This window comes from Caretta caretta, chromosome 2, assembly GCF_965140235.1.
Source record: "Caretta caretta isolate rCarCar2 chromosome 2, rCarCar1.hap1, whole genome shotgun sequence".
Taxonomy (NCBI): Eukaryota; Metazoa; Chordata; order Testudines; family Cheloniidae; genus Caretta; species Caretta caretta.
In genome coordinates this window covers 122,229,994-122,242,054 of record NC_134207.1, presented here as the reverse complement: position 1 = coordinate 122,242,054, position 12,061 = coordinate 122,229,994, and the positions used below count along the sequence as shown (strand labels likewise).

At 40.9% G+C, this 12,061-nt stretch overlaps 1 pseudogene; it reads left to right on the top strand.

Moving 5' to 3' along the window:
- The first annotated feature begins 6,010 nt into the window (after positions 1 to 6,010).
- Positions 6,011 to 9,210, top strand: LOC142071089 (serpin B10-like; annotated as a pseudogene).
- The last annotated feature ends 2,851 nt before the right edge of the window (positions 9,211 to 12,061 follow it).

The window sequence follows — 12,061 nt, the reverse complement described above, 5'->3', positions numbered from 1 at the left end:
TGAAGAGAGTGGTCACTTTGGATGGGCTATTACCAGCAGGAGAGTGAGTTTGGGGGGGGGGGGGCGGAGGGTGAGAAAACCTGGATTTGTGCTCGAAATGGCCCAACTTGATGATCACTTTAGATAAGGTATTACCAGCAGGAGAGTGAGTTTGTATGTGTATGGGGGTGGGGGGGTGAGAAAACCTGGATTTGTGCTGGAAATGGCCCACCTTGATTATCATGCACATTGTAGGGAGAGTGGTCACTTTGGATAAGCTATTACCAGCAGGAGAGTGAGTTTGTGTGTGTGGTTTTTGGAGGGGGGTGAGAGAACCTAGATGTGTGCAGGAAATGGCCCACCTTCATTATCATACACATTGTGAAGAGAGTGGTCACTTTGGATGGGCTATTACCAGCAGGAGAGTGAGTCTGTGGAGGGGGGGGAGAAAACCTGGATTTGTGCTGGAAATGGCCCAACTTGATGATCACTTTAGATAAGCTATTCCAGCAGGACAGTGGGGTGGGAGGAGGTATTGTTTCATGGTCTCTGTGTGTATATAATGTCTTCTGCAGTTTCCACGGTATGCATCCGATGAAGTGAGCTGTAGCTCACGAAAGCTCATGCTCAAATAAATTGGTTAGTCTCTAAGGTGCCACAAGTACTCCTTTTCTTTTTGCGAAGACAGACTAACACGGCTGTTACTCTGAAACTCACAGTAAAGTCAGTGAGAGAAGGATTTGGCCAAATGTCAATTTTCCTCTACTTCTGTGAGCAGTGTTATTATTAATTTATTAACTCTTTTAGTGCTTTTGAATGTACAATGTATGTCCAGCAGACTGACTCCTAAATGGCCCGGCATCTGTCATGTAGATAGAATGATCTAGTTCCAAATGGAATGTTGTGGACAGTATGTGATGGGGTTAAATTTCTATTTTAACACTCTGAAAGGAAAAAAGAAAATATATATTTTGGGAGGGAAAAACTTTATAAAAATACAGCTCAAGGCAAATATGAATTTCAGAGCTAATGCTGACTCTCTCTATCATTATATCATTAACTGGCCTTGTTTTGCCTGGGATTTGCAAACAGGACTTACTGTGTTTTCAATTACCCTTTGTATACAGATCTGCAACACCTGTGAATAAGAGAGCTAATTATTAAGCACTTTACTGTGACATCAGGAATGGTCTAGATAATACTTAGTCCTGCCATGAGTGCAGAGGACTGGACTAGATGACCTCTCAAAGTCCCTTCCAGTCCTATGATTCTATGACTGGGTCTAAGGTGGCCATGGACGACAGAAGGAGCGATTAAGAGCCCCCCGCCCCCAAATCATTCTGCATGACTGCTTAGGCCTGTCCCCATCTTGTCTGCAGGCATGGGGATGAGGTCATGGCCTGAATGCCCAGGTGCATTCTCCTGTCCTATGAAGATGCAGGTGGGGAGGGACAGAGGCTACAGAGCCATGACTCTGGCCCCCATAACACTAGCCAGGAGAGCAGGCTCAGTGCAGTGGGTGTTATGCTGCACTCTGTAATGGGCTGCAGTAGATTACTGTCCCCTCAGTGCAGCAGAGGAGGCACAATTAATTCTGGAGCTACTCCTGACAGAGGCAGCTCATGCTCAGGGCTCTAACTAAAAGCGCAAACTAGACCTATGCTTTGAATTTCAGGCTTCAATTTGTATTTCCCAGTTGCTTGGTGAACGAATGATGCTATTTGGTAGCATAGAGTAACATTCTAAGGGGAGCAGAATCTGCCTAAGAAGATGATGCTTTTGGTTTAGTTGTGCCTGATGAAGAAGAAGAAAGGATGATCTGCCTTAAATCTTACAGAATTTACAGATGTTCTCACTACTGCACTGGTAGCTGGAGCCTGAGGGCCCTCTTCATTGACCTCAACAAAGGACTTGTGAAAAACTTGTGACAAAAAAAGATTATTATTCTCAGACAACCCTGTGAAGTCAGCTTGGCTCTGACTGAAAGCATCTTACAGCCCCATACTGCTCCAAGTGGACTTGAGGTTATAGCTCTCTTCCAGCTTGATCCTGGGCAGAAACAACTCCACTTCAGTCATTTTCATCATTTCTGGGCTGGTCCACTTAGATAATTTATCATAGGTCAATTCCCTCTCTAGCTACAGTGAGTTAAGAAAGAGAGGGATTTGACAATTAAAGAGCAGAAAGGAAATCAAGAGTAAATGAAAAAAACTCATCATAAAGGCATGAAACACATACATTGCTACCACCCATGGCTATTGCCATCATTAGAGGATGTGCTACATGCAAATAGCGTTTGATCCTGCAAGGTGCTAACTGACGTATGCTCCCGTTTATCTAAATGGGAGGTGACCATACATGCAGGATTGTGTCGGTAGAGCAGTTCCTTGTTTTTTCTCTTTAAACGTACATGGGAATGTTCCCCTCTTATGTACATATAGAGCTCCTGTTAATGTTAAGAGAACATCGACATGTGCATACAAGGAAGATTTGATGCTCTGAGGGATTTGGCGTCATTACTGAGGGATTATATAAGAGGAGCAAGTTAGGGGATTTAGAAGGTGAGACATAGAGGCCTCTGTTTCTCTTAAAAAGCAGCAGACCTTGTCTAACAAGCCATCCTTAGTTCCGCAGCCAGGGATTCCCTGCTGAGGAATGACAGCTGGTACACCTACAGGAAATGCTGGCACAGGAATTTTTAAGATATCTTCAGGGAGAACATCCACCCCTATCCCTGACCACTCCCAAAATGATGAGAGGAAAGGGGCTTGTCTTAGAGCTGTCCAAGGAGCAGAACACACCTCAGCAGCTCCCCTCTCTGGTCTAATGAACCAAGGCAGACTCATCAGAACGCACCTGCTGGTTTGGTTGGGAAATAGGGGTATCGTCACCACCACCCGCCCCATCTCTCCAGCACTACATACCTTGTGGGAAGGTAGGCCATTCTCCTACCTTCCCACAAGCACTTTCCAAATCTTCCGTATACTCAAAATATTGTCGCATACCCCTCTCCCACCTTAACTTCCACATCATGCTTTCCCTCTTTATGTCAACACATCATACCCTTCACAACTGCACATATGCCTGTAGGATATGTCTGTAGCTATCCAGTCTCTGAGGTCAGAGTTCAGGTTTTGCATTGCAATGTGGGTTAGAGGAATTGTCTGTGTGTGTTGTCCATCTGTACATGTGTGAGGTGGAAGGGCACCCTGGGGAGGTGCAGAGTCAGTGGTGTGTTGTGTTGCTGTTCAGGAGTGGGAATCAAGTTGCCTTTCCTGCCTTTGAAGGTTTGAATGATTGTGTTTTGCACTTAAGCAACCTTAAAGAATACCATCTTACTTTTTTTGGCCTCCCACAAGAAGTTCTTGTCACCTGCAAACAGCGTCCTCCAGTTCCTGTACTTTCCTTAAAGTGAAGCACCTGCAAGCAGAGTTTGTAAAGACAGTAAATATACTTGAAGACAGCTATCTAAGACAAATGTACACACAATTTGATTTTTAGTGACCTAATTGTCAAAACCTCAAATTTATTATAATTAGTGAGCAAAGATGGTTGCTACTTAGCCTGCTAAGGAAGCTATATCTATGATTTTCAATGACGATTTGAATGTAACTGAAACCCAAGTCAGAACCACACAGCCGCACTGCTGGCTTAATAACAGATCATCATTATGAATCAGATGGAAATTAAATTAGACATATGGTGAGACCATGTAAAATTCATGGTGGCTTCAGCCATGTATTATTATACTCTGTTTATTATTGGGCATCACTGTTGTGCTAGATGCTGTATAATATATAAAGGTACAGTGCTTCCCCAAGGGCTTACAACCTATATTAAAAAGACAATGCATAATATACGGAATGGCCATATGAAGGTGTAATCACAGAGCCATCAAATGGTAATGATCAGATAAATTTATGGTAAAGCATAGATTGATTAATCTTGTCCCATATCAACATCTTTTCTTAAACCCTGCAAGTATATAGTACTTGTACTCTGTTTTCTAAAAACTGAAATCTAAACTAAACTTATGATGAAAATGTGCAGTCCCTATTTTACTGCATGACATGGATGTTATCATTTAATCTGCTCTGTTGGCTGGGGTTTAACTACTTCAGAAGACGTTTCAAAGAAACCTAAATATGTCTAATACCAATATTACATTACCTCAGATTCCTGTGAGAGACAAGAAATTACTTGCCTCGTCAGCTGGGTTCTGGATCTGTTTTTTAGGCAATAAACACATTTAGAAATATAAAACAGCTGTGCTTCCTTCTGGCTGTGCTTCCTTCCATCCTCCACTCTTACCGTCCAATATATTTCACCACCTATGTTTACCCCTCCTCCCCACCAGTTTCCAGAACTTTCTGTTGTAAAGTTTGCCCGGATTGTTGACATACCGTGTATTTCTTGGGCAATAAAGTTTAGAAATAAAATCAGATTGCAGCTCACTTTCCTTCTAGCCTACGTTCTACACCCCGAGGACCTATCCGGCTTAGGTAGGCACCTCTTGATAATCTGGCCCTTGGACCTTGGACTCTTCAGGTTCCATGGCTGGCAACAGGGTTCATTATGGAGTATCTGAACAAATGGATTCTTTTGTTATGAGAAGACTAACAAGAGGATGACAGAATAAAAATCTTTTTCTTCCCCCTGAGGGGAACAACAATTTAGTGCTTGGCCCACTTATTTGCTGTGTTGTACCATCTCACAGCAAGAGATTTATCCTTACTTATCTAATTTAAGATTGTAAGGAACAGATTTTCGGTTCCTCTGTTTGTTGCACTGAGGACAGTGTTTAAATTGCAGATACTGCAGGGGAATGCTTATGATTTAATTAAAACAAGTCTGACACTGTGAGGATTTAGAGACTGGCAGGCTTTTGAAAATGGAGGGATTGAGGTCTCTCTCCAGCTTTTCTTTCTGTTCAAGCCCACTAGCATATATGAAATTTCATGGCCTAGTCACATACCTTGTTCATTCTGAAGGGTTGTTCCTCTGTAAATCCATCCTTAAATTTCTTTGCCCAGTTTTCTTTGAAGTAGAGGGCACTGACAAGCACCAGCTTGGTGAGTTAATCAACAGAGTTGACAGACAATAGCACCTGAATTTTAACTTTAGGAAATAGTGAGACAGTCATATCATTGTGCAGCTTTTATGCTTGGAGTAAATACCAGATTTGAGTTTTGGAGAATATATGTAAGAAAAATGTACTATTTGAGACCATACTTGTAAGGCAGCTTCCTGTCTTAAGAGATGAAATATCCTCAAACATATTGGGTTGGACTTTGTGGTATCCTTCAGTGACTTTGTCCTACTCAGGCTGCTTCTCACTAGTAATAACCCCGATTGATAGTCTTAATCTACATTCCTCCCATGGAGAGAGAAAGAAGACTGAAGTCGACATTAGAGGCGACTTAGGTCGGCATAAAGGACCTGGTAGTGTAGATGCATACATTAACAGGTCAACTTAAGGCAGCTTCCATCTACCTAACTCTGTAGTGTAGACCAGGCCTCAGAGTTTATCACAGTAGCTGTAGAACCTCAAACTGGTGCTGAAACATCTTCACCCCTTTCTATTTTTGGAGGAGAAAAGGCCTACAACCCCCCCTGAGTAATTTCAGCAGAGTGTACCCTTTCTGCCAGACTGTTTCATGACACTATATATATCAGAAAATGAACCCCCTGAACATACTGCATGGAATCCCATCAAAATGAAACACATTTTGCTATGTAGGTATTTGTATGAGGCCCAACACTCTGGTATCTTATTGCCTTCAAACACATAAAGGTTAAATTGTTATCATAAATATTTGTGCAGCTGGAAAGCAGTAGTCATCACTGTTTTCCCCTGTGGTGCGAGTAGTGTTATAACTGAAAGGAGATGTCATTTTGGATTTGGTGTTACTGAACTTTCAAATGTAGTTATCTGCCTGCCTCCAACCGGGGCAGTGGGGCAGCAGCCATTTTGTGTTTCAGTTCAAATGCGGAATAGAATGAATCAACGTTTTTTCTCTCCCCTCAGAAACAATTTAGGGTGGAAAAATACATGATGTCTCTCTGTGAATGGTAAAAGAAGAGTCCTGACCTCACCTTCAGTCTGGCATTCAACACTGGAATTGATCTCTCTTCTGACTTCTGCTGCTGCTCCCAAGAAATCAACAGCTCATGGCTCTATGTGGTAATATTTTTTGATCAATTGTAAGTATTCCTACAAGGCAAGAGAGAGAGAAGTCTTACATATTATTTGGCAATATATATGGGCCAACTACTGCCAAATAGAAAAGAGAATTCATGTTATTACACAGTTTACTAGGATCATAAAGCTATATCTTCAGAGAAGCAAAATATTTTTAGTTATATATGTTATCAATCATTTACTCATCTATGATTGTTCATGTTTACATACAGTCCAGACCAGAAAAGCAAATTAAAAGAATACCTGTAATCTTGATATGAGTATCTACGAAGAGTCAGTGGGAAATAAATCTTAAAGGATAACAAACCTTTTTGCAGATGTAATTGAAATATTTGCATTTAGCTCTTGTATGGTTTGTTGTCCTAGACCAACCATAAAGATGAATTTTCTCCCCATTACACAGATAGATGAACTGCTTCACTTTATTGAAAGGTGATGATTTTTCTCCATGTAACTGGTTGGCACTTTTAAGCAGGTAATTTTTAGTGGGTTGGTTATTAATTTCAGAGCTAAGTGCCTGAAACCCTGCATGGATGTTATGGGCTCAGCCAGGCAGTAATGGCACTTCTGGGTGCTGCCTTGGCTGCCTGCTCCTGTGCTGCTGGGAACTCTGGGATACATCCAGAGGACTTCTGGGACCTGACCGAATTAGGCCAGGGCCGTGCTCACAGAAGAAACCAACAGGGCTCGGACCCTAGGTCTCAGCTTAACACTGGCTGGGGCCCTCCAACCCTGCAGGAACCTGGGACCCTGGGTCTTAGCCCTAGGATAGCACATTTGTAGGACGCACATGTGGACATGTGGACGCAAAGTGGGGTTGGCTTGAGCCTGGGCTCAGACCTGGGCTTAAATTGCTTTGTAGACATAACCTCAGTGTCAAAGCAGAGAGGTTGAAATATCTGCATAAATAGTGACAAATAAATTGGTTCTATGAAGTTTCATTTTTTAGTAACCCTAACTAGTTATAAGTAGTAAGTTATAAGTAGTATATATAAGTATATAACTTATATATAAGTAGTATAAGTTATAAGTACAAGAAAATTTAATGTTCATTCTTAACTACGGTATATTGTTTTCACCTGATCCTTTAAAAGTGACATTTGTCCTCCTTTGCCTTGTTGCAGAATACAACTAAGCCAGTGCAGATGATGTTCCAGAGAGGGAAATTTAATTGGACCTACATACAAACAATGCACACTCATATTGTTGAGCTCCCATATGTCAATAATGACCTCAGCATGCTCATACTGCTACCAGATGACATCAGCAATGATATCACTGGCCTAGAAATGGTAAAGAAATTAATCATATTAATACGGGCAATTCAATTGTTTTTATATCCTAGATGTTTATATGGCTGCTGTCTGATGGTAAGTGATGCTACATTCTTGTATTAGGAACGGGTGAAAAGATCTGGCTCAGGAAAAAATAAGGATAGACCCAAACCTTGTCTAACACTCAGAGAACCCGAGCCTTTATTGACCTATGACAAGATTTTCATAGACCCAACACTTTTTTGCACTTCTTACTGTCATCCAGTCCGAGAAGCAGAAGCCCCAAAATCCTGCAAGAAAGGCAGTTCTTTCAGCCCAAGCAAAACCAGAGACTACAGGAACCCTTGATAAAAAGCCAGGATAGATGGGAACACTTCATACTAAACAAATATCTACATCTTTGAATGTATTTTCATATGATAAATATTTTAAATAAAGATAAATATAACTTAGAATAACTCAGCTAACAAAGTGACTAAGTATATATGTAATTAATTAACAAACATACTTTTCTGATACATTGCATATGGATATGCTAGAATGCCAAAGACTAAAGACATACAATATGGTTACTATCATGTAAAACAGGACTCTGCTGCTATTATGCTACAAATAGTCAACATTGAAGGTATTCACAAGGTGGGGTCGGGAAGGAATTTTCCTTCAGGTCAGCATGGCAGAGACCCAGGGGGGTTTCACCTTCCTCTGAAACGTGAGGCATGGGTCACTTGCTAGTCTGAACTACAGTAAATGGTGGATTCTGTGTAACTTGAAATCTTTAAAACAAGATTTGAGGATTTCAGTAACTCAGCCAGAGGTTATGGGCCTATTGCAGGAGTGGGTGGGTATGATTCTGAGGCCTCCAATGTGCAGGACATCAGATTAGATGATAATGATCATCCCTTCTGGCTTTAAACACTGAAATCTTCCAGTTACTGCACAAACCTGCCGTAAGAAAACATGCTGCTTTACAGTTGAGAAGACACCTGTAAACTAGCCAGAAGCTTTTCAGTGATCTTCACGATATTTATAAACCATCTCTATAGTTTCTCCATTCAGGATGTGAAGGACATCAATGTTAAGGAAGTTTCATTTTCACTGTGTAATTTTTGATTCTCTCTTTTTTAACTAACTGTAGCTAGAAAGAGACTTGATGTATGAGACATTATCCAGACGGACCAGCTCAGAAATGATGGAGAAAACTGAAGTGGACGTGTATCTGCCCAGGATCAAAATGGAAGAGAGTTATGACCTCAACTCTACTTTGAGCAGCATGGGTATTTGAGATGCCTTCAGTCAGAACCGAGCTGATTTCAGAGGGATGACTGAGAAAAATGATCTGGTTTTGTCAAATGTTTTTCACAAGTGCTTTGTGGAGATCAATGAAGAAGGCACTGAGGCTGCAGCTGCCAGTGCAGCTTCTATGCCAGCACGAAGTCTCATTTCTGCCATTCAGTTTGCAGCAGATCACCCTTTCCTCTTCTTCATCAGGCACAATAAAACTAACACCATCCTCTTCTTTGGCAGATTCTGCTCTCTATAAAAACTCAGATTTCTGTTGCTAACCAAGATCTTGCAGCAGCAGGACTGTACCATAAAGACAACGCCTCAAGTGTCTAAATAGTTTGGGTAATTTTATTTCACTTTCCTGTATTATTGGCCAATCTTTGTAGCTTGGGGAACAACAAATAGTGCAAATAATATTGGGCTACGACTCTCAAAAGCACAATAAAAATGCACTGGTTGCTTTCTAAATGACTGTAAATTGCACTCTTTCCTAATACTGTACAACTATACAGTTTGCCAGAAGCTGTGAATGAGTGACAGGGGATGGATCACTTGATGATTACCTGTTCTGTTCATTCCTTCTGGGGAACCTGGCACTGGCCACTGTTGGTAGACAGGATACTGGGCTAGATGGACCTTTGGTCTGATCCAGTAGGGCCATTCTTATGTTCTTATGTTATAAAGCAGAAGAACAAGTTTGATCTAGAGAAATACATCTCAGGAATAAAACACTTACCTGTGCAGGCACACAAAGAGTACACAAGCAGGGCCAGATCTTCAGTAGGTGCAGATTGGACCACCCCTACTGAAATCAATGGAGCTAGGCCAATTATACCAGATGAGGATGTGGCCCACAGTCTCACGAATTATACTGAGTGAACATAGGCATGGCTAGTAATGCAATAAAACTATTTGAATGTAAGTGTTTTGTAATAGTTACATTTCTAATGGCATTTTTTCCTGTTTGCAGACTGCTTGCAAGTGTACTGGAAAAAGTGGTAAACAGTGAGGTGGCAAAATTTGCAGATGATACAAAATTACTAAAGATAGTTCAGACCCAGGCAGACTGCAAAAAGCTACAAAAGGACCTCTCAAAACTGGGTGACAGAGCAACAAAATGGCAGATGAAATTCAATGTTGATAAATGCAAAGTAATGCACACTGGAAAACATAATCCCAACTATACATATAAAATGATGGGGTCTAAATGATCTGTTACCACTCAGGAAAGAGATCTTGGCGTCACTGTGGATAATTCTCTGAAAACATCCACTCAATGTGCAGTGGCAATCAAAAAAAAAAAACCTAACCGAATATTGGAATCATTAACAAAGGGGTAGATAATAAGACAGAAAATATCATATTGCCTCTATATAAATCCACGGTACGCTCACGTCTTGAATACTACGTGCAGATGTGGTTACCCCATCTCAAAAAAGATATATCAGAATTGGAAAAGGTTCAGAAAAGAGTAACAAAAATGATTAGGGGTATGGAATGACTTCTGTATGAGGAGAGATTAATAAGACTGGGACTTTTCAGCTTGGAAAAGGGACGACTAAGGAGGAATATGCTAGAGGTCTATAAAATCATAACTGGTGTGAAGAACGTAAATAGGGAAGTGTTATTTACTCCTTCTCATAACACAAGAACTAGGGGTCACCAAATGAAATTAATAGGCAGCAGGTTAAAAGCATAAAAGGCAGTATTTCTTCACACAACACACAGTCAACCTGTGGAACTCTTTGCCAGAGAATGTTGTGAAGGCCAAGACTATAACAGGGTTCATAAAAGAACTAGATAAATTCGTGGAGGATAGGTCCATCAGTGGCTGTTTGCCAGGAGCTGGGAATGGGCGACGGGATGGATCACTTGATGATTACCTGTTCTGTTCATTTCCTCTGGGGCACCTGGCATTGGCCACTGTCTGAAGACAGGATACTGGGCTAGATGGACCTTTGGTCTGACCCAGTATGGCTGTTCTTATGTTTTTATGTTCTGTTTCCCCTGTAGGTAACATACCAATGGGCAAGTTGTTAGGATATAGATATTCAGGCCTGTCTGTAAAGGTCTGTACTTTAAGAATTTAGGTGTATTCTTATCACTTGGCTAGTTAGAGGTATAAAAGAAAGAATCAAAATCACTGTCTGCCAGTGTAAGGTCCTTCTCTTACTGTGACAGTCTGAGGCCCTGTTCTTAGGCTAAGGCCTTTGGCTAAGCGACAGAGGCAGCCATAAGCTGGGAAGCGACCGGTCACATCCTCACATTCCAAAGTAGTCACACTGAAAGAAGGTGCTATTGGGCTGTTAGGAATACAATCCTGTCCTGATAGTGCCTATCACCTCCAGAGAAAGGGAAGTGCTTAGAAGATGTAAAAGGAAATTGAGGTTGATAGTTTTCTGTCTGGTAAGAACTCACTTATCAATAGACACAGCTGGAAAACTCTTATGTCTTTATAGATGTCGTTGTGAAATCCTCACTTCTGTATTGTTTTGTCATTATAGTTCCCACTTTGCTATTGTTTATTGGCATGGTCTCTGTCTGGTTCTGTGATTGTTTCTGTCTGCTGTATACTTAATTTTGCTGGGTGTAAACTAATTAAGGTGGTGGGATATAATTGGTTAGCTAATCATGTTACAATATGTTAGGATTGGTTAGTTAAATTTCAGTAGAATGATTGGTTAAGGTATAGCTAAGAATATCACTATATAAATTAGGGGCAAACAGGAAGTAAGTTGGGATTCGAAAATAAGGAAAAAGGAACTTGTATTTAAGCTTGCTGGAAGTTCACTCCAATAAATATTGAATTGTTTGCCCCTTCGGACTTCGGGTATTGTTGCTCTCTGTTCATGCAAGAAGGACCAGGGAAGTGGGAGAGTGAAGGAATAAGCTCCCTAACACAAGTGCTGTACAAGAAACAACTATGTAAAATATAAAAAGCATTTCCTTGCAACCATCTGCTTTGTAATAATTTTACTTTCAGCTAGCATCATACTAGGGACTAATTCTCCACTGCCGTCTTCTAGTTTTATGATGGAGTAACCTCACTGAAATCAATGGAGTCACACTGGTATAAACTAGGGCAATGGAGAATCAGGCCCTAAATACTTATTTGTAAATATTGTGCAGTATGTTTATGTAGAACCCATATCTTCATAAATGTTGGTGTTAGAGCTGTTTGTGCAAATTCCCAGCAACCAGTTACCGGGGAATAAAATATTAGAAGCACAGAGCTTTTTGAGTAATTTTCTCCCTTTTTTTGGGACTGCTCCTAACTCTTTGATTTCAGGGTAGAGATTAAATAAGCTGGGTACACAAG